We start from the raw sequence: 24,026 nt of genomic DNA, 5'->3' as shown, positions 1-24,026 counted from the left end.
GAATAAACAGTACCAATTAAGCAACAGGATGTTAGCATGAGAGCTCAAGCATTGGCAAAGCCAATAGGTCTGGTGTTGGCTGCCAACCTTCTAGAGATTTTTGTTGTTTGTCATGGTTTTTACAAAATGTTGTTGTTTAGGAATGTGCGGGGCCCTTGTATATCAATAAAAGGAATTTGCTTCAATTAAGAAAAATATTTTTGGGACAAAAAACCCAACATACATTACTATAATATTCCCTGGTGCTGAATGGAACTACTTTGTGCGTGGATGTGTTCCTTGTGAAAGGGCAGCATGCTACAACTCTTAGTGAAGTCAGCCAACGACTGAAGAGGGCTGATACATTGCCCCTTAATGCATGTTGGAGTGGATGGAAGAAAAATGTGAATGACAGCAATAACAGACTAATGGATGAAGTCTTGCCAACACTCGCGGCCAGTATGACTCGTAGGGGTGGGGGTGGGTCATCCGGAAAGGGGGGTGTTTGAAAAAACAAAACATTTCATTTAACTCCTTCGACGCTCATGACGAGCTCAGCTCGTCATGATGTACACCTCCATACACTCATCACCTCACAGGAAGCAGGCAGCCTCCCTCTCCTCCCCAAAGCCAATCACAAAGCTGTAAAAGCAGTATTGTGATTGGCTAGGACGCCGACCCCACAGACGTCTATGGGGAGGCCATGTTCTCTATGTAGGCTGCATGCAGACAGTCAGCGCCCACCTCAATGGGCAAGCCACTCCTACCCTGCATGGAGCAGGAACACCCACCCATCGGCCCAAACCGGGCATACCCTTCTGCTTTCTTGCAGTGTGAGAAGCAGAAACATAAAATGTTGAAGGAGCCGCCCCTGCTGCTCAAAACCCCAACATGTAACTGTGTGATACACAGAATTAAAGTAAAATCAAAAGGCCTTGGCTAACACAGGACTAAAAATGTCAGTCTGGCATTGACTTCAAGCCTCTTGCTTTTGAGAAAGAAACAAACAAACAAATAAAGAAGGAAAGAGAAAGAAAGTAAGAAAGAAAGAAGGAAGGTAGGAATGAGAGAAGGAAAGACAGAAGGAAATAAAGAAGGAAAGGAAGAAGGAAAGAGAGAAGGGAAGAGAAGGAAAGAAAGAAAAATGGAAAGAGAAGGAAAGAAAGGGAGAAAGAAAGAAAGAGAGGAAGAAATAGAAAAGGAAAGACAAAAGGGGAAGGAAAAAGGAACCAAAAGAAAGAAGAAAAAAGGACGAAAGAAAGAAAAAAGAAAGAAAAAAGAAAAAAAAGAAAGAAAGAAAGAAAGGGAAAAAAGGAAGAAAGAAAAGAAGAGAAAAAAGAAAGAAAAAAGAGAAATAATGAGAAAGAAAAAGAATAAAAGAAGACAAGAAAGAAAGAGAGAGAGAGAAATGATTTGGAAGGAAAGAAAGAAAGAGAGAAGGAGAAAAAAAGTAAATAGTGGATATCTTAACACAGACCAATTTCAAATGGCCACAGTCTGATCTGGTATGCTGTAAAATAGTAGCAGCCAGAAAAGCAAAACATTCCAAACATTCCTAGATTCTGCTCAGCGAAGGAAACCATCCGGAAACTCCATTGGCAGCCCATGGCTCAAAGGATTGAGTTTAAGAACCTATGTCTTTCCTTCAAGATTCTTAAACTGTCTTCTCCCTAGATCTTAGAACACCTTCTCACTCCCTATGTCCCCTCTCGCTCCTTGAGGTCATTGGGCCAAAACTTGGCTACAGTTCCACGATTCAAACGCTGCAGAGTGGGAGGTCGCTCCTTCCGCTTTCGTGCGGCCAAGCTCTGGAACTCCCTACATCTCACATCCGTGCCCTAGATGACCTGCTTTTGTTTAGGAGGGCCGTAATGGACTGCTCCACTGCCACCTCTCTTTTTTTGTTATGTATACTGTGTTCTTTCTGCCAGTCAAAGCGCCGGGACGCCCCTTAGCTGGGGCAGCTGTGCGCTATACAAGTTATGATAACATAACATAACATAACAAAAGGAATTTACACTTATAAGATCATACGAAGCAAACATCTTAGGACCTCAATATTTATTATTTTGCCCTCTGTGAAGCAGCACTCCACCATGATTGGTCAAAGAAAAACCCAAATATAACTTGGGAAAGACATCAATCATAGTTGCTCAATAATTTTTGGCCAAGACAGTCCAGAAAAGGGGGTAGTTCCTTTGATCAGACCATAACTCCTGTCTCCAATAGGTCAGCTGTCTAGGAAAGAGGTCCCCATTTGCTCGTCTCTGATCTCCCCTGTCCACACAACCCAACATTGATCCATCCCAGGCCAACAAATTGAACACTCCACCTTTCCCTACAGGAAGCAACTCCTCCATAATTAAATATCCTCCTAATTTAACCAAAAACGCCCAAAAAAACTAAAACAAAAAATCCTCAATTTAAAAAAGAAACCCTTGTCACTCCTCATCGACTCCTACTTCTGCATAAACAAGGGCACCTTACTGAATAACCCCATCTTCTCCACAAAGCGACATGCTCAATGGTGGAAATGTGTTCCTCTTTACTGAATACCACCAACTCCAAGATCCTAGTTACCCATCTATCACCATCACAGCTTCACCTTTTTACAAGGCGGACGCAACCATCTCCATCTATAACAACAGCACCATGCTCATTCAATCCTCTGATCACAACCTGGAACTCTTCATCAATCTCTTCCCCCACATCAAGCACCATTTAGACTCCACCACTAACCCGCCCATCGCCCCTCTACCCTCCACTAATCCCTCCTATCTTGACACCCTCATATCTCCTATCACCTCTTTCTCCTCTGCCCAGTTCTCTTCAATTGTGGACACCAACTCATCCACGGGTCACCACTCTCTTTACCTCATCGATACTACTGAGTTTGCCCCTTGACAACAATAAACCATCATCACAGCGTCCCAACCCCCTAAAGCTCCCTACACCAACACTCCTATACTCAGGGATAGTACATTTACCACACTATCTTACAGACTTTATCAATATTGCGTCCATGAAGCATACCTACATTTGCCCCCCCCCCGTCCCAGCTATCAGATCCTAACTAGTTCTCCTCTCACAGTATATCCACCAGTCAGGGGCCCATTAGGAACAGTTACACTCACCAGGAATTTGATTCCATAAAAATTGAACATCAGCTGATTAGGTCTGACATCCCCAAACTCGCTCATATCACCTCCACCCTGGACCACAATTGGTCCCAACGTACGTTCCACCCTCAAAATTACACCATTCTTACTCTTAAGTGGCACTTTAATGTCAGCCCTACCTACACCTGGGTCCCCCAAAGTTATTGGCATTGCGAACTGAACCTTCACCACTCTTCCTGACAGAATAGCCTAGTCCGACAGCTATCGAATACTGATATCCTATGTCTTCCCGCCACTTATAACAATGCTCCAACTTACTTAGTTTTACCTGTCAAATCAATTCAGACCATTATCATTCCCCCATCTCAGGGAATCCTGCATTAGCTCTAGACATATCAATAAAGTGAATCTAAAACTAATACCCATCTCTCATAAGTCAGCCAATACTACCAAATTACTACAAAATCATCCCTTAAATTAATTCTACTCAACTGTCAATAAGTGGTGAAAGATACAGCTGACATAGCCAATGTTATACTTAACCTTGACATTCTTATACTCAGTGAAACTTGGCTGAAAGAATCCTCATCCCCAATCGTTAATATACTAAGACACCCCAGCCATGACATCATCAGACTAGACCACTTAGGCCGCGGCTTAGCCTATATATTCAGATCCACGCTTTCTATGAAACAAACGCATTCGCTCTCACTGCCCTCCTGCAAATACCTGAAGCTCAACATCACAACTAGTGACAACACATCATGCTTCTGTCACATGTTCTACCACCCTCCAGGCGACAACCACTCATTTATTGAGCAGATCATGGAAATTATCTCCTCCTACAATGACCAGGGTAATAACCAGATTTTTCTTGGTGACTTCAACATCCATTGGAACAACTCTAATGACCCTATAGTGAACAGTTTTAAATCCTTCCTTCAGGACCTCAACCTTTACCAGGCCTGCAACAGCCCCACCCATATCAATATTAACCAGCGGCAGTTCCCCCGTTATGGCGGAGGAGCGTAGCCTCACCTGCTAGCAGTCCCAAAAAATAAAAATAAAACGATAATAAACCCTTATTTATTATCATTTATTATTGCTCTCAGAGCCGAGGCTTGGGGACGGGGCCAGGGGGATGACAGGATGGTGGAGGAGTAGCTGCACTGCTATTCAGTGGGCATGATGGTCTGGCCGTCCGTCTCAGGGTGGCTAAATCTTCATGGCACTGAAGCTCTCTCCTTCCTGAGCTACGGTGCCTGGTTGGACAGAGCTGGCACAGGCTCTCAGTCTAACTTGGAATGCAAATCATCAGCGCTCAGGCCAATCCTGATGATGCTTTCAGCAGCATGGAAGAAGCACAAGAATTGGCCCGCAGTGGACTCTGATAGCATGTGCCTACAGTGGAGAGGAGCGCGATAATGTGATACAGCAGGTAAGTGTTTTCTTTTTATTTGTCTTATCATCCATCCATCCGTTCCCCCTCACCTCACACACCAGCCTCTACTGAGATCACTTTAGATTTAATCATTGCTAAAGAAACCACCTTGCAATTCGAATCTATCCTACCCTGCGATTGGACCGACCTCCACTGCATCATCTTCCACATATCTGTAAAGGCCTCTTTCTCCAGGGGGCAACCTAGGAAAGCCAAACACTGGGTCAGAGATGCTCAAAACATCAGCAGACGTATGATGTGTACTATCAGTAAGTGCAGCTAGCTCCCTCCATCCACCACGATTGACGTTTAGAACCTCACAGATCACTACATCAACTCCATGTCCAAAATCATGGATACAATAGCCCCCAAACAACTTAAGAGAGGCCCGTCCAAAAGATTCAACCCCTGGTTCAACTGTTACCTTAATAAGGAACGATGATGCCTCAGATTTACTGAAAGAACATGGCGATATACCACTTCTCTGTCTAACCTCAAACTTCTACTTCACAAAGAGAACGCCTACTATAGGCACATTGGAAACTCCAAAGCAACATTCTTTCAAAATCGACTTGATACAACAACTAATTGATCAAAAAAACAGTTTGAAATCATCTAGAACCAAATGAGCCTGAAAACCAATGCTTCACCGTCAGACTACAAATCTCCTCCTAACTGCAAAACCTTTGCCTTCTTCTTTGATGAGACAACAAGGCTAATCTCCACCGATATTCAGACCTCTTTGAACCTCTTACTGCCTGAACCCTTCCTAGACCCCACTCCAATTTACCTGGACGTATGCACAAGATGCCTTCCCCACACATCCAAAAGCAATACCACTTGATCGTGTTACAAAACGTTCAATGAAAGTAACATCTCTAAACGTCTGTCATTTTTAAATCCTCCAACCACTTCATTGATCACATTCCTTCCAAACTCCTAATTGAGTCTATTCACCTACTACTCACCTTATGGACCAGAATTAACAATGACTCACCTCACTTCCCAAGGCTCCACACCTGACTGCCTAAAAAGGGGCCAGGTTACCCCAATTTTATAAAAAACTAACGCTGACCAATCCGACCCCAACAACTACCGCCCTATCTCTAACATCCTTACTGTGGCCAAACTCCTGGAAAAATGAGTGGACCTACAGTTGCTCAATCACATCAAGCATTTCCAACTCTTCTACCAATATTCATCTGGTTTCAGACCAAGACACTGCACCAAAACTACCTTGATCCATGTCGTTGACGATGTTCTACGTTCCCTCAACCAGAATGAATCTTGCTAATTTATCTTACTCGACCTATCAGCAGCGATTAAAACTCTGTGAATCACAAAACCCTTTTAAACCTTCCAGAACACAGGATGGGTCTCTCTGGTACTGTACTTAAATGGTTCTCCTCATTCCTTAACAATAGATCTCAGCGCATCTTAATAAACCAATTTTCTTTGACTAGTTGCCTGTGGTGCTTGGCATTCCCCAAGGTTTTACTCTCTTCCCAATACTGTTTCTCCTTTACATGGAGCCACTAACTGATATACTCACACTCTCTCACACCTCTTACCACTTCAATCAATCAATCAATATGAACTTTATTTCGCATTTAAAAAAAGCATAAAAGTAGTTTAAAAAATCCTTACAAACTATTGGTATATTACTAAACAATATTGTACAGATGGCCACATTATATCAAACCCAACATCATTTCAGTAAATAATTTAAGAGGCTTGACATAAGTGTTTAAAAATATAAAATATTATAAATAATGAGAGATTGTAATGATGGTGATGTACTCATATAAAGAATACCAACCCTTAGCAATGGGGCTAATTAGAGTGTATCCTATGCAATTTGGTCTTACCACTTGTATGTGGATGGCACTCAATTATTCATAAAAATTATATCTCACAATGCTCATCAGCACCCTAAATAACACCTTGACAAAAACGCAACATTGCCTGACCTGTAACCATTTCAAACGAAATGCCCTCAAAACTGAATTCTTGTTGATCTCACCACCCAGTATCGTTCCAGGTATAAAAGATTGGCTACACATCTTACTGCCCTGAACTGTACCCCACACATCATTGACTTAGCAAAATACCTTGGAATAACCTTGAACACTACCCTCTCCATGCAAAAACATATCAGTACCACAACCAAAACAGCTAAAAATCAGCAACATGCACTAAGGAAACTAAAACCTTTTCTTCCTACAGCTGACCTCAAAACAGCGATTGAAGCTCTTGTGATATCGAAATTAGACTATGGCAGCGCTACCCTTGTGGGCTTTCCGAAAATCAGTCTTGCTTCCCTGAAGATTTCCTTTAACACTGCAGCAAGGCTCAGGGATCATATCACTCCTGACCTCCACTCTCTGAAATGGCTACCCTATGAGGCTAGGATCCATCTCAATCTTGCCTTTATGACCCACAAAGCACTACACCTTAACATCCCATCCTATCTAACCCAAAAACTGACCCTATCTGGTGGAATCAGATCTTCTAGAAGCACACTCTCCGTACTACTAAAGCCACAACAATGTAAGAAAATAAAACTGCAATCGATCCTTCTCTGGAATGGCCCCTAAAATCTGGAAGTCTCCTCCTCCGGTTACTAGACGCAACCCGTCCACAACCCCCTTCAGGAAGGAGGTAACATTTCTACTCACACTGAGGATACACCTCCCCCATGTGCAACGATTATCTGCTTGCCTGATGTTCCATTCCATCACTCCGTTGCCCACAACAATGAGATCCCCGCTGTCTCTGCCGCTTTCCAAACCTCTACACACTGACCGGACTCCCTATCAGACTCTGCTTACATCAATATTTTTTGTTTATTTTTTGATTTGTATATACTGTCTTCTTGTCATATACCATTCTACATGTAACCGCTCACCATGTGTATTCTAACTATCTCTCGTTAATACGTACATGTACCCCGCTTACCTTGTGTATCCTAACTACCTTTTGTGATCCCTGTAAAGAGCTCTGTGACCCGCTTGGGTCTTTTTCACTCTATATAAAACTCTACAAATTAATAAATAAAAATAAATAACTTAGAAAAATAAACATACAACAGCGAACAGACATACCTTAAAAATAACTACAAACCTTCAAGGAAAATTGATCAGCGTCAAAGATCTGGATGAACGCATAAGTTGATTGGGGGGGGGTTGATTCATAAGTATAACTACAAAGGGACATTGTAATTGAGTAATCCAATGTATCAATTGCTGTCTTAAGCCTAAGTACCTTAAAGATGCATATCTTTCATACATGAGTCTTTGTGTCATCTTGTTGTTCTGCTGACAGGATAGAACGTCAATTCATGGGTAAGGGTTTTAGACTCAGTGATAACCTACATTCTGTTAGGAATCAGGATGTCAAGAGGTTTGAAAATAGTAGTAAGAGGGAAAGATTTCCTGGCAAGAAGGCATCATCACATAGGCAACACAGAATGGGATTAGTTTGGAAGAGGTGGATGACGATTCTATGGCTGCTGGCGCTGAGAAGGAGTTGCTCTCCCAGGCCAAAAAATAGGGCACGTGTTTTCAGGTGACTTTAAATAGCGGTGGTGGGAATGTATTGCTGCTTTGCAACTTGCTTTGTTATAAGGTTGCAGTTTCGCTCAGTTTCTTCACCAATATTGCTTCCACACCATCTCTCTCTCTCTCTCTCTTCTCCCTTATTCAGTTTCCCCTTCTCAGGGTCTAGGAAGCCATCTCTCCAAATCAGTGTCCACTGCCCTGACCTTCAAGGGAGGAGATTGGTGGAATCTTGTCAGAAGCCTGCCTTGAAATATGCCGCCTTCGATCGAGTCTCAACACATCCATCTTATAATCAATTAACTCTTTCCTCACTATAAACCTGTTCATCAGTGATAGCCAAGGTATAGCACATAAGTAGCATGGTGCTCCTGGCACCCTAATGTATTACTTATTATGTGATTCTTGAATTATGCTTTACGTTAATGCTTTACTGGGTAAGCGTTTCTTTTTCTTCGAAGGGGAGGTTGTGGAGGCTGTGCTGACTGGTACTCTTCTCTCCAGGTACTCACCATCATTTGGTTCCTGGGTTTGTCTAGCAGAGCACTAAGGCAGGGGTGTGGAATTTTATAAAATTTCTACTTGTGCAAAGGACATGCAGATATTTCAGAAAGTAGAAACTGTATAAAAATTAACTTGTCCCTTTTGATCCCAAACAGTGATGTGACAAATTATGGCAGCATTCTCATTATATGAGACCTCTGATAATAGCCTCTCTGATTAGGGAGGCCATATATTTTATCAAGGGTTGGATTCTTGGGTGTGATTTTACTACATTTGCTCAAATCTAAATAGAGGGCATGGAAGTAGGAAGGACGCTGTAGTTCCAGGGTTGGAAAGTCCTGTGAGTCTGATGGAGCAGGGGTTCGCAAAAAGAAACATGCTCGAATTAACACCCCCATAATACGTACTAACAGAAGTAATAGAAAACTAATGTGCACCTTACATAAACACAAGGGAAATAGCTTTGCGCATGCATTAACTAACAAAAATGAATATATGAAAGAGTTACAACTATAATAACATTGTAGTTTGAAAGAAGCGAGAAATATTGCATGACTAGGCTGCATGTGAATCAGTAATTTGCATGTTGCATTTTGCTTTGCAATAATAAATAATGCCTCTTGTGTTTAAATGTTATGCTAGAAAACATGATAACAGGGAATAGTGCAAGGGTGGGAGGTAAACAGTGAAAAGTGCTTTATGATGTAATTAATAAATGTCTGTATTCCTTTTTCCTAAAATAGAGCTGGATGAAACCGCCATCTTCGTTAAATTGATCACAGAAGGGAGGGGTCAGAAAGAGGAGTGAAAATGTCATGACAGAGCAGTCAGAAGTGCTGAATGCTGCAAAGTACGGGCACAAGATGAAGGCCAATGTGAATATAATTTTCCAAGAGACGTGCTTGACCTTGGGACAAGAAGAATTCTACTGTTTAAAGTCATGTGTATTTCAAACATATAATACATTTTGTGTGAACTGAACTATTATAGTTTGTGGGTACGGGTGTAGAACAATGAATGTGCCTAAAATCTTAATGAAGTCACAGTGGTGTGATAATACCACGTCAAAAACCTACCAATCCCCTTTCGAGTTACGTGAAATGTTGCAACAAATGTGGGATGGACATGTAGGTTTAAGGGTATAATTGGGGTGCCTTTTGGGGTGTGGTTATTGCTTAGGCTAACAGGAGTGAAAAAGGGGAGATGCGTCGCTGTCCGTCGGTTTGCAGAGAGGCCTAGCTTATCCTGACCTGTCCTTTTAATCTCTGTTCCTTGATTCTATTTTGGGGAACCCCCACCATCACCTAGGCCAAGGTGGTGGTTTTCTACAGACCGTTAGGCTTGTATTAGTCTGATTCGTTCTTTCAAATTTACTTGCAAATGTCATTTTGCCTCTGAAACTTTTGTCTCTTTAACTATCCACTCTGTCATAGGTACATTGAAACGTATTATTTTAGATGAAACTATTGTCTCTTCATCTATCCCCTCCATTCGCTGTATTTTGTTTCGCATTTGAATTTTGCTGAAAAGTTTGTCTCTTAATCTATCCACTTCTTCAAGCATAATGTCATTGCCTGAATGATGAGTTTATATTCATTCGAAATACTGATGTTTCTCTCCCTTTGTGAATTCATTATTTGCATTTTGTGATGTGTGCATTGAGCATTTTCTAAATTTTATTAGGATAAAGCTTTATTAACTTTACAGAGAGTCTGTGATTGTTTAGCTGACTCAACAGTTTGTTAGATAGAATTATCATTACCATTAACTAATCAACTAATTGGTCCATCGACCAAATGGTAGGAAAATTCATGTAAAAGTTAGATATATGTCAAAAGATGTCACATTTGAACCTATGAATGAAAATAAATTGACTCCAGCACATCAGGTACTCTGGATGAATGTGTATGGGTCATTGTATTATGATGTTATTTAGTATTGATCCCTGATCAATTATTGGTGTTGCGCTGGATCAAGTCAGTGCACACCCACAAATGTACATGTTTAAGGGTATTCACCAGCTCACCTCTAATTTCTTCCCACATCGGAAAAGGTTGTAAATGTACTCTTCACAAGTAAAACCGACTCCAGAGTGGGAAAAATGGGATTGTAGGGAAAGAAAATTTGCAGTTGTTTATGAGTTTTCCTCATTAGCAGATATTTACTAATTATATTTACAGATATTTACTTAGTATATTCACTGATGTGAAATGGAAATCACAAACTTTTCTGGAAGTACGGTTTCCAGGCCTACCATTATAAGTTCTTGCTAAAACTTGAATGTCAGAAACCTGCACCAATACAATCACATATGCCTGCAGGCGCCCTTTTGTGCCTTCCTTTAGAAATTGGTCCCTGAATAAATTTCCAAGTTGCCCATAACGGTTTTGCTCAGATTTTCCATCATTAGTCTTTCTTTCATTTCAATATTAACACGTTTCAAACATTTTTGCTAAACTATGCCTCAGAAAAATGGCATTCAAAGTTTCACAATTGTTTAGCAAAACGTTTTTTCTAGTTGCAAATTGCATACATTTTTTGTAAGCAAACAATGACCAATCGTGCTTCATGCTTCTGCATATATTTGCATATAGCAAACACAACAAGATGATGGACGTCGTGCTGAAACTTTTCAACCACTCACCCCCAGTCACAGATCTGCATTGATCCATTGTTCTTTTGCTCTCTATGCCACACCAGTTTGGACCCAGCCAAACCCAAATCAGTTTTGACCCTGTTCCTCATGGGAAAAGTCCAGCCCGAACTGCCAGGACAGAAGCTCTCTGCACCGGAAACGAGCATCCTGGAACCGGTTTTGGAGTATTACCCCTCATCATCCAGGATAGCATTATATTTGCATATAATCTGGGGGCACTCTAGGAAGTATTATTTATAAATAGCCTCAAATTAGTCAATATTGCAAACCTGTGTACAAATATTTACTCTGGAACTACTGTCAGTAATGTATGCTGAGCACAGTGTACTTATGAGCCTAATAGTAAAAATGTTAGTAATAATTATTCATATATATAGCTTGAACAATGAACACATATGTATTCAACACTTACCTTTAGTGGCTGAAAATACTGTTCCAAACATCCAAAATATAGTGCTTTAAATTATTAGCAGTGGAAGGGTTTATGCTGCAGGGTGATGGACCTCCTTGAACAGGGTCCAAACTAATCATAATAATATCTGTCATTGATCCCACATAGTATGGTTCATGCTTTCAGTCCATACGAGATGCTTCTGCTTTTACTGCCTTCCACATGTTACCACTGGGGCGGCCACATTGACCTGTGTTGTCAGTACTGATGCTTTCTTCTTATCTTGTAGCCTGGGTCATGAAATGGGGGGTCCAATCAACACCACAGAACGTCTGCCCTAAGTAAACTGGATGTACCTAGTGGCCAGTGCCCTACTAGCCAGTTAGGCAAAAATTACGATTCTCTAAGGTGGGCCCGCCATAGGATTTTGGAACCTGTGACCCTCTTATACTAAAAACACAGAATAGGTAAAACTGTGTTACACATCAGACCTTACAATATGTGCTAATTGGCCCATAATAGAAACTGTTTATTATGGCAGTGTGAAACTGTAACCATGTTGCTTGTTTCCCCCCATTTATTTTTCATTTTTGGCACCCATAATTTTGACCTTCTTTGGAGTTCTGAGGCCTTCTAAATAGAACACTAGATTTCTACACTGCTGTGCCTTTGTTCGCCCAGTCTTGTAACAACTACAGGAGCAAAAACCTGTCAACCGTGTTGGGATTGGGGTATGGTAAGGTAAAAACATATGGTATCCCAACTGGTAGGATTTAAAGGCAGTTAGCAGGGATATGAGTACAACATTATCCAAAAGGAAACAAGGAGACTCTGTATGATTATAGCATGTGCTCAAGGCATCATTTATATAAATCTTTTAGGAAAAAGGCAAAACAGAGAGAGTAATTTGCAGTTATTGCAGCACTGCAATATACAACTAACAAAATTGAGAACAACCCAAATTGTACGTGGTGCTCAAGGACCCCCCTTGATAGCACAACTAATCTTGAGCAAATGCTATAATCATCAAAAACGTCTAGGAGTGGTTAAATGGAAGACTGCAAGGTGTGTTAAAACCCTGGTTGAAGTTGCTCTAATTTCCTACAAGGTTTCCACAATTACTAGACTATTGTTCTGTAAAATATATTGCGGCCAACACTCATTGGGGACACCCAAACAACACTTTTCTTTAAACTGATCTTTATATACTTATTGGAAAGGGAGTGTCCTATGCATAGTAAATAGGGGGTGTACCCCTGCCATGGGTGCCCACCTGCCTATTAAAATAGTATCCTGGCACTATGTGTGGCCCTTTCTTTACACTAATCTAGCCTGTGCACAGAAGCATAGGCATCTCCATGGTAATGTGAAGTCCAGATCCTGTACTGGGACCAGAAGGGGCGCACCAAGCATGCCCTCATAGTGGGCATAGGACTACTGTAAATCCCCGAGGTGCAACACTCAAAGCAGTGATGGCAGAGTACTGTGTTTTATGACCGGACCTTGCTTCTCTGTATCAGAGATTGAAATCTACTGACCGTGCCTATGTAACTTCCACTGTTATGTGAACCCCCCATAATGTTGTGCTGGCATCCTGTGTGCATGCTGAGTTCATGTGTGTGCAATGAATGTGTAGAACATGTGTGGTAGTAGGACTCTGTGTGTGATATGAGCCTGAGTGCTGGGATTCATTTTGGATGCCCCTCCTGTAGCACTGCACAAGATGCAGAGTGAGGACAGCATCCTGAGTTAGTGGACACGTATTGACTGCATTCCTGTGTCTAGAGGACGGAGATTCAGACATTGAAAAGAGGAGGATAGAGACAGGTTTCCCTCAGAAATTCAGGCCCAGATTTACTAACATTTGAAGCAGCGAAACACAGCAAGACAACTCGCTGTGCTGCGCTGCATCAAATGGAGAGAGCAGGAATGCCGTTATCTACTAAGATATGGCACATTCCTGCTCTCTCTCTCTCTCTCTCTCTCTCTCTCTCTCTCTCTCTCTCTCTCTCTCTCTCTCTCTCTCTCTCCCCCCCTCTCTCTCTCTCTCTCCCTCTCTCCCCGTTGGCAGATACAATATGACCTATCACCAACACAGGCACTCTTTTGTCATGGTGCAAGGAGGCGGTAGACAGTCAAAATATCGAGTTGTTAATGTCGATGTACCATATTATCGAGTCCAAAAAATCGATGGTAAGAAATATCGGAAACCAAAATATCGTAGTAGAAAATATCGATTTATGTGTGTGTCAAAAATATCGAAGACATTAATGTCGAAATCAGTAATATTGATGCCGAAAATATCGAATGCCAAAAATATCGATATGTAAAAGTGATGTTTTAAAGTATGTTAAGTAATGATATAGTTAAATGTTGTTTATATATAATGTAATTTTTACATATAATTTTATAATTATTAGTTAGAAGTGTAGAAGCGGGATGTAGAGTTTACAGGGGATAAGGGTGGGTAGTGTATTAAAAAAGTATATTGTAAATATGGAATAATAAATTTCGCATTTGAAAAAAAATTTAAATTTGCGAAATTTAATTCAAATTATTTAAAATTTCGAATTTTTATATAAATTTATTGAGTATTGTTAAATTATTTGTACTTTGCTTTTGGATATATATTAATTAATTGTGTAAATATATCTAAATTTTTAAATTTTTACTAAATAATTGTATTTTAATGTTAGGAGCGGGATGTAGAGTTTATAGGGGATAAGGGTGGGTAGTGTTTTAAAAAAGTATATCGAAATTGTACACTTTAAAATTTTTAATTTCCTTTAAATTTCAAAATTTCGCACATTTTTAACAATATTTGTAGTTGTCGACATTTTATCGAAATTAAGGGAGTATATTAAACATTATGATTAATTTTTGTGTATGTACAAAAAAGATTAAAAAATAATAAAATATTACATTATATTTATATAATATTTGTACTATAAATTTAGGAGCGGGATGTAGAGTTTATAGGGGATAAGGGAGGGTAGTTTTTTAAAAATATATAGGGTAATTATATAAAATGAAATTTCGCAATTTCAGAAAAAATTGTGAAATTTCTAAAATTAAAAAAATTTGGAATCATGCGAAATGTTATCGATTGTTATCGAATATAGTACTTATTTTTTTAGTTTGCTGTTGTGTATATACTAAAATAGATTAGAAATTATAATAATTTTAGATATTTTCTTAAAATATTTGTCTAATTATTTTATGAGTGGGATGTATAGTTTCAAGGGGATAAGGGTGGGTAGTGTATAAACAAAGTATACTCTAATCATAGAATGAAAAATTTCGTATTTTATTTTAAAAAAAATTCTCTTGGAAATTTTATAAACATTTGCTTTAAATACGAAATTATGAACACTATTATGTTTGTGTTCTAAATTGAGGTATTTTGTGTATGTAGTAAAAAGTATAAAAATATATAAGTTAGTAGATATTTTAAAAATAAATGTATCATATTTTTTGGAGTGGGATGTCGAATTTATAGTGGATCAGGGTGGGTAGTTTTTTCAAAGGTACTTTTTGTGCTTTTAGGGTCTTTTTTGTGTATGTGCGAAGGGGTATTTTAAGTGTTCAGGGTCAGTTTTTAGTTTGTGGGTGAAGGAGTTTTGTAAGGTTTAAGGCTCAGTTTTTAGTTTATGGGTAAAGGGGTATTTTTAGGTTTCAGGGTCAGTTTTTAGTTTGTGGGTAAAGGGGTATTTTTATGTTTCTGGGTCAGTTTTCAGTTTGTGGGTAAAGGGGTATTTTTAGGTTTCAGGGTCAGTTTTTAGTTTGTGGGTGAAGGAGTTTTGTAAGGTTTCTGGGTCCGTTTTTAGTTTGTGGGTAAAGGTGTTTTGTAAGGTTTCAGGGTCAGTTTTTAGTTTGTGGGTAAAGGGGTTTTGTGAGGTTTCAGAGTCAGTTTTCAGTTTGTGGGTAAATGGGTATTTTTAGGTTTCTGGGTCAGTTTTTAGTTTGTGGGTAAAGGGGTATTTTAAAGTTTCTGGGTCAGTTTTTAGTTTGTGGGTAAAGGGGTATTTTTAGGTTTCAGGGTCAGTTTTTAGTTTGTGGGTGAAGGAGTTTTGTAAGGTTTCTGGGTCAGTTTTTAGTTTGTGGGTAAAGGTGTTTTGTAAGGTTTCAGGGTCAGTTTTTAGTTTGTGGGTAAAGGGTTTTTGTGAGGTTTCAGAGTCAGTTTTCAGTTTGTGGGTAAAGGGGTATTTTTAGGTTTCTGGGTCAGTTTTTAGTTTGTGGGTGAAGGGGTATTTTTAGGTTTCAGGGTCAGTTTTTAGTTTGTGGGTGAAGGGGTTTTGTAAGGTTTCTGGGTCAGTTTTTAGTTTGTGGGTAAAGGTGTTTTGTAAGGTTTCAGGGTCAGTTTTTTGTTTGTGGGTAAAGGGGTTTTGTGAGGTTTCAGAGTCAGTTTTCAGTTTGTGGGTAAAGGGGTATTTTTAGGTTTCTGGGTCAGTTTTTAGTTTGTGGGTGAAGGGGTATTTTTAGAGTTCAGGGTCAGTTTTTAGTTTGTGGGTCAAGGGGTATTTTTAGGTTTCAGGGTCAGTTTTTAGTTTGTGGGTGAAGGTGTTTTGTAAGGTTTCAGGGTCAGTTTTTAGTTTGTGGGTAAAGGGGTTTTGTGAGGTTTCAGAGTCAGTTTTCAGTTTGTGGGTAGGGGGGTATTTTTTGGTTTCTGGGTCAGTTTTTAGTTTGTGGGTGAAGGGGTGTTTTTAGGTTTCAGGGTCAGTTTTTATTTTGTGGGTCAAGGGGTATTTTTAGGTTTCAGGGTCAGTTTTTAGTTATAGGTGTTCAGGGAAAACATTAATTAAGATTCTATTTAAATTAAATTTATTACATTAAATTAAATTTAATTATATTACATTATTCATTTTTTTACATTTGATTTACTATAATAATTTATTATTATTTAATGTCCTGCAGTTAATTAAATTAATTGTTATTTGGAGTTGGAAGAGTAAATTTAATATGTTCTGTGTCCTGCACTTACTCTAATTAAATGGTGAATGCTGTTCTAATAGTAAATCAATCACGGTTTTTGAGAAGCAATTACCTAAAGTAAATGGTTATTGGAGTCGGAATATTAAAAAATTTAATTATGTGTCTTTCAAATATTGATATTATATGTATATGGGTGTATGATTAATAATTGTTATAACTTCAGTGTATAGTATGTTATTTATTTATATGTGGTATATAGAAATAGATAGAACATTACAGTTATAATACATTTGCTAAAATACATAATAATGATTTTGTCATAGGTAATACAAAATAATGACACCAGTTTTCTTTTTTGTATATTTTTTTATTCAACACTTGAAATATACGATAACATATACATTTTATCAAGCTATGTTTGGTATACATATAAACAAAAAAGGAGGATAATGTTCTTTGAAGAATCACATTTTTGAGTAATTTTCTTGACAAGTAAATTTAATTTGTAGAGAAAAAATTGTTAGTTCACATAATGCAATGTATGATATTATACATACATAATACAATTATTTTTTCTTAATAAAACATCAGACATGTGTAATGAAAAACATAAGTCACAATTTTTTTATACATATTGTGATATACTGATGATGATATTAACATATGAACACTTTCAAATGTTTAATAAAAGATAAATATCCTAATGAGAACATGTACATCATCATAAATGATTCTTTTAACATTACAATATTCTTATGTATGATTATTATTATTAATAAATACGTTTTAATAATAACAATTTTCACATATTAGTCATATTGTAAACAATTAAATCTGATAAACAAATACAATATTACATATTTAGTTATATAATAATTTTAATAAATATTACATTAAATATTTATATATTTTCATACTTAATGTAATAAATATTAAAATTATGTAATATATAATTAATATACAGCCAAAAAGATTTTATATTTACAATATACTATACAATTTTTTTAAGAGTACACATAATTTCGAGCTATATATATAACAATAATGGACATTTATAGTAGCACTTTTCACAGTTACATATAATTTGGCTCGTTTATTTTGTAACCACTCTTTGTCTTTTTGCGTTATTTTGGTAAAGGGAAAGTCGCGGTTGGAAGCAGGTTCACTTTTGAGTAGGTACGATTCTACTTTTATATTTTTAAAGTAATGTAAATTACAAATAAAGGTTATATTTTGTTAATTTGGGGTTGGTAATTAAAGTATGACTATTTACATATAATGGAGTGGAATTAATACGTATTTTCGTTCACGACTTTTTGAGCCATTTAAAAAAATTGGAGTTAATGAGTATGTGGTATAATTTTATTAAAATAAAAATTAATAGGATGTTGATGTTTATATATTATGGGATACTCGTTAGTGTTATGTCGGTGTGATTGTTTAGCTGTTTTTTTTTCTCGTATTTTGAAACAGCTATTTCCGTTTCCAAATTTTTTTTTTTTGGGAAAGGAAGTGTGTTTCAGTTGTTAGAACGGAGATGATTTACATTCTTCCTTTATATTTTCAGTTCTGTGAAATATTTTTCACACTTTAAGATAACAGTCGTTATTTTAAATGGCATTTAAATAGTCGTTTAATTTGGATGATGGAGAGTTTTAGCAGAGTTAAACAAACATAAATAATGATTTGTTGGATTAAGTCTTTGATATTTACACATCGTATTGTCGGTAAAGGATTATCTTTATGATGTTTTATTTAAAGGTAAGTTATAAATTTATGTTATTTTATTTGGATGGAAGCAGTTTTTAAAAACAAATATTGTGATATAATAATATATTTATTTAGTCTTTTTAGAATAGTGTTAAAATATAAATTAGACTAAATAAATATTTTTATATTATATTAAAATATGTGTTTTATTAGATTAAGGATATTGTTTAATCTCTATTAATTAATTTAGTTATTGCAATTAGTTCAATGTTTTGGCTATCATTTTTAAATATTCCAGTCCTCTTGTTGTAGGATATAGTTGGACTTGCTTTTGAAGATATAAATACATTTGAGCAGTTTGTCTAGAGAGTTTTGGTTTCAGTTGTATGACAGATTGCTGCATACGTAGTTCCTGAAAGCTTTGCTCTTTTTGTATAGCTGTGACTAGCTTGTGTAATGTGGGTGTTGTACGTCCAGTAGAAGAGAGGAAGGCATTGTGCCAACCTTCAACAGCATTGTTCGTTTTTGCCTCTTGGTTGAGTGTTGGTAGATAGACATTCCACCAGGGAATTGCAAATTTTGGCTGGCGTCTGTGGCCTGACCTGTGTAGTCTTCCTACCCAGTTGTCCTCAAAGTAATCTAAAAGTGGGGCGAGTCTTTGCTCATTTTGGGTGTAGAAAGGACTTTCAAGTAACAAATTGTAATGTTCGGCAACATCAGTTACTGGTACATATGCCAGAGCAATGAGATGTTTGATTTGGCATGCAAAAGTTATATTTGTTGCATACTCAACACTAAGGGCAGATTTTTGTAAATGTCTCCAGAGACATTGATTGAAATGAAAATAACATCCTTGAATGGATGTGTGTGGGTAAGTTTTCAAAATTGAATTAATCATAGCTTGCTCGAAGTCTATGATGATTTTCATTGGGAAGTAATCAGAAGTTTGTTCCTTTATTTTTTGTAAGATTTCAGAGTAAGTTGTGGCTTGTTTGTTTGGTAATAAGCAATATATGAAGGGGATACAGGTATTATGATATTGCCCATGAATTGTGTATAACTGGTAGAAAGGTTTTGGGCATATAGAAAAAGTTCCATCCATCATCCAAGTAGTACTTTCAGTCAATTTTTTTATATTGTTATTAGTTGCAAACATTATAATTCTTTTATCCTTGCTATGATTATCATAAAAAAATAAATGGCTCGTCATTATGAGTAATTACAAGCTCTGGTGGAATTATGACTTCTTCAAAAGTTTTAGGAGTTGGTATATTGGGTCTACTTGCTTTTTTTGTTCTTGCTATTGTTCTTTTAATGGAAGCAATAGATGGTAGCTGACTTCTTGCTTCTTTGGGAACTTTAGGTAGTAATTCTTTAAGAATTACGTTGGTAGGTAGTTCTGATCTGGTACTTAATTCTTTGATATTCTCAAGAGTGGATCTCACTTTTATTTCTGAGATGTTTGGTGGGTGATTATGTTCAGTGGTATGTATAACACTAGTTTCCCTTGTTGTAGCACGGCCATAGCATTTATTGGAGTAATATTTTGTACACTTCCAATTCACTTTAAGGTCTTTTTGTTTCTCCTGAGTATAAATGTAGCCCATATAGCATAACAAAAATTTGCCTTTCTGAGATGTAATAAATTTTGCATCATCAGTCATTCTTGAGTTCTGGTATCTAGAAAAGTTAATATACAAATATTAATATAATCAGAAATGTAAAAAAGATTTTAAATAAAGCTAGTATTTTTCTAGTAATTTACTTACCAGCAGTAATGTTCTATTTATCGAAAGTAGATGCTTGTTCACTTTGATGTTGTTCTTCCATTGGCACGGTCTGTACAGAAATAATTAAATATGATATAGGAAAAGTTACTATTTGTTTTTTGGTAACATTTGTTTTACTTTATAACGTCTCTAAAAATAGTTTAGTTTCTTTGGATTTAAACAGAGAAATTTCCAAGATTATACTAACAGATTGATAAAAAGAGTCATTTTTATTTGTAGCACATTCTATAGAGTTTATGAAGACTACTTATGTTTTATTTATCAACTTACCAAGATAATTATAGTAGTAGCAGAATGTTTGTTCTTTGATGTGAATTATCTCTTTTCTGTATCTTTGAGTTCTGTTTAGAGAGAAAGTTGATGACAATTACTAATGCGTTTATATGTTATATAAATAATACACATTTGTTCTAAAGCATTGTTACTTATTTGCTAAAAAGAACCGGGGATGATACATGTATTATGAGTTAAAGCACAAAAAAACATATTTAAGAACAGGAAGATTATAGTAACAGATGCATAAAAAGAGTCACTTTTATTTCTAGTACATTATATAGAGTTTATAAAGACTAGTTATGTTTTATGTATGAACTTACCAAGAGAATTATAGTAGTATCAGAATGTTTGTTCTTTGATGTGAATTTTCTGATTTCTGTACTTTTGAGTTCTGTTTAGAGAGAAAGTTGATGAAAATTACTAATGCGTTTATATGTTATATAAAGAATGCACATTTGTGATTAAGCATTGTTACTTATTTGCAAAAAAGAACCGAGGATGACATATGTATTATGAGTAAAAGCACAGAAAAACATATTTAAGAACAGGAAGAAAACATTTTTTACACAGCATTGTAACGTTTTTTCCTCAAAACATTCAGGCTTCACACTATGTATTAAGATTTACAGGCTAAGAAACCAAGTATAGAGTTTTAAATTAGGCCAATAATTGGCAAATAACGTTAAGTAAATGTTAAACATATGTAGATACCTTTTTTAAATGTAAAGTGTCCTGTATCTTAAAGTTGAAGTATAACTTTATTTGTTTGTAGAGTCTGTTTAAAGGTAAAGTACATAAAGAAATAACAAATTAGTTTACAAATTTTGGTCTATAAGTAATAGCAAAATAACATTAGAATTTAGTAACAGAGCTATATGATTACTTACTTGTAGTTTCTGGACGAATTTTCTTGGAGAGAAGAATAGAGATGGTGCTCCCAAAATTGGCAGTATGTGGTCACGAAGAATATTTCCTGCAACTTGTATGGCTGTTTGTGATTGGTTTATATAGTCTATGTATAATTAAGTTTGCTATCTGATTGGTCAGATATGTAAAGACGAGTTACTATTGGTTAGTTTGAATTTTTTTTAAGTTAAATATTTAAGATATATCTTCTTAAATAGTTTATGTTGAAGAATTGAAATGATATATTTATGTTAAAAAATACTTATTAAATAAATAAAGATTATGTAAAATGAGTACTAAGTATTAAATAAGTATGTTTACAACGAGTTTATATAAAAATTTCGTTAGTTGGCGAAAATAAATTTTTGTACACTAAATGTTACTTAATAATTTGAAATTACATTAGTGAAGTCATTTGAAATGTGTGTATTACGTAGATAATAGATTTATTGGTGTTATATCTAAAAAAAGTAGTATTATTTAGCTATCGATATTTTGATATGTACGAAATTAGTGCCATCGAAATTTTAGTAATCGATATTATTGTAGTGTGTTATATGTAGTATTGAGTGTCGATATTATTGTATTCGAAAATAATGCTAACGATATTTCTGTATACGATATTTTTGTGCATCGATATAGTTTGCTCGATATTATTGTAGTTTACATGTTAAGTATAGGGTGTCGATATTAGTGCTATCGATAATAGAGACTCGATGTTATAGGAGGTCGATTTTTTAGACATCGAAATTCTGTCAGTGATTCCAAGGAGGCATGCGTTACAGGCAGGATTGTTTTTGTGCACCTTCCTGCACAAAATCAACACCCAGAGACATTTTATTCTATCTATGTGTGTGGAAAGAGGGTATGATGGGAAGAAATAAATATATTTTTCTTCATTAGGCCTCTGTTGGGGAAGGCGTACAATTTTGATGCATTCCCAGGTTTACTACACCAAAATTGCACCAAATTTCATGGGTGGATGTGTGGGAACACCCACACTCCACCAATGGAATGTCTCCTCAATGCAGAGTAAAGCAAGGCAGGGGCTTGCAGTACCTTACAATGCCCCAGATTTACTATTCCAAGCAGAGCCATGCAAGGTGGGTCTATGAGGCATGGTAAATCTTACTTAAGGGCTTGCGTTGCCTTGTGTGACACCAGGGCAATGCAAGTCCTTGCTAAATCTGGACGACCTCAATGAGAGCTTTGGTAGTAGAAGACAGTTGATTATTTCAACCTGAGCACTGCCATTTGGTGAATGGTGGGGTGAGGAACTTCATTTTTTTGTTCATGAGGGAATTTTTAGGCAGGACCTGCCCTTTTTATCTGTCTCTGAAGGTTGTTTAACAAAAGCTGATGACAGCTAGGTTCAGGGATCTCACACTTCATTGTAGTCATGTTTTTGGGTACTCCTGCATATAGCCCATCCCATTGCTGAAAGAGACACTTTGAACAAAAGCTGTCTGAGCATCAGCCAGAAAATGCCATTTGAAAAGAACCAAACCAAACCAGTTCCAAATCCAAAGACAGTGGATCCACATTCCCTGTATGGAAAATGTGTATCAAACTTGAATCCAAACTACCTCACGTTGTTGTAGTTCTTCTTAGTTCATCTTGACAAAGGAAGGTAGAGCTCTTCAGAGTACACGAAGAACTGCGGTATAACTAAAGCAGGTGTCTTCCTGTCAGCCAGTGTCCCAGAATTGAATGGACATCACCTGAAGTTTGTAATTTCTGCTGGAGAGGCGGAGAGTCTGCCTGAATCCCTAAAAGCCTGCCAGCCTACTGACAGAGAATGGATTGTACCTGGCCTTGCAGGAGAGACAGACAGTCCACAAGAAGCCAATCGTACTCCCAGAACAAACAGGGAAGTCTGACTGCCACTGAGAGCCCAGACAGGAGTAAATCAGTGCTTTGTGGGGGTTTACCAGGCTCTCTGAGCTGTTCCTGTGTGAACTACACCTAGACTGTTCCAAGACCAAGTGCAGCCCTTTTGCTTGGTAAACTACTGACAGCCTGAATGACTAGTGCTGCCTTTGATGAGGTCAGGAGGATAAGCCTTGCTGCCACCAATGTAGAAAGCCCTGGTCGACGTGGAGGGCAAAACTACTGAAAACACCACATCCCAGATGAGTTAGCACAGAAACTGCAAATGTTCAAACCTGAGCACCTGTTTCCACCCAGCCATGGAGGCTGCCACTGCTAAAGATGAGTGCTTCTGCACAGGACCGGCATGCCTACATCATTCATCTGTCCCTGTTCCAATGCTAGAACATTACCACCACCCCAGAAGAAGTGAAGCAGACACTGCATGTTCATGAACTGCAATGCTAACCACCAGGTAAAAGCATGGCATAGCCTGCAATCAAAACAAAAGACTAGAATAGGCAGTAGAGTCTGTTGCAGGGGCTTGAGAATGTATTGCCTGAACGAATGCAAAGATTACAAGTCTTTGAAATTAGTTGTGCATCGGATCAGTGGGGAATGTGAAGTAATCTTCTTCTGTGCCTAATCAAAGTCTATGCCAACAGTATAGTGGGGTCTGTAAACATGAGTTATCTCCTTTGAGAGAGAATACTAATGGGGATTCAGTGGCGTAGCTAGTAGGGGCGCTTCGCTCCGGGCGGCACAACATTTAGGGGCGGTGGCCTCCTCCCACTTCTACATGCCTTCTCCGGGGCGGAAATGCCCCCCCCCTCTACATTTTGGCCGTCGCGGGGCGGCAATCACCACCGAATATTGCCAGCACAATCCTCCCACTC

This window comes from Lissotriton vulgaris, chromosome 3_1 (genome assembly GCF_964263255.1).
Source record: "Lissotriton vulgaris chromosome 3_1, aLisVul1.2, whole genome shotgun sequence".
Classification (NCBI taxonomy): Eukaryota; Metazoa; Chordata; class Amphibia; order Caudata; family Salamandridae; genus Lissotriton; species Lissotriton vulgaris.
This window is presented reverse-complemented; position numbering follows the sequence as displayed.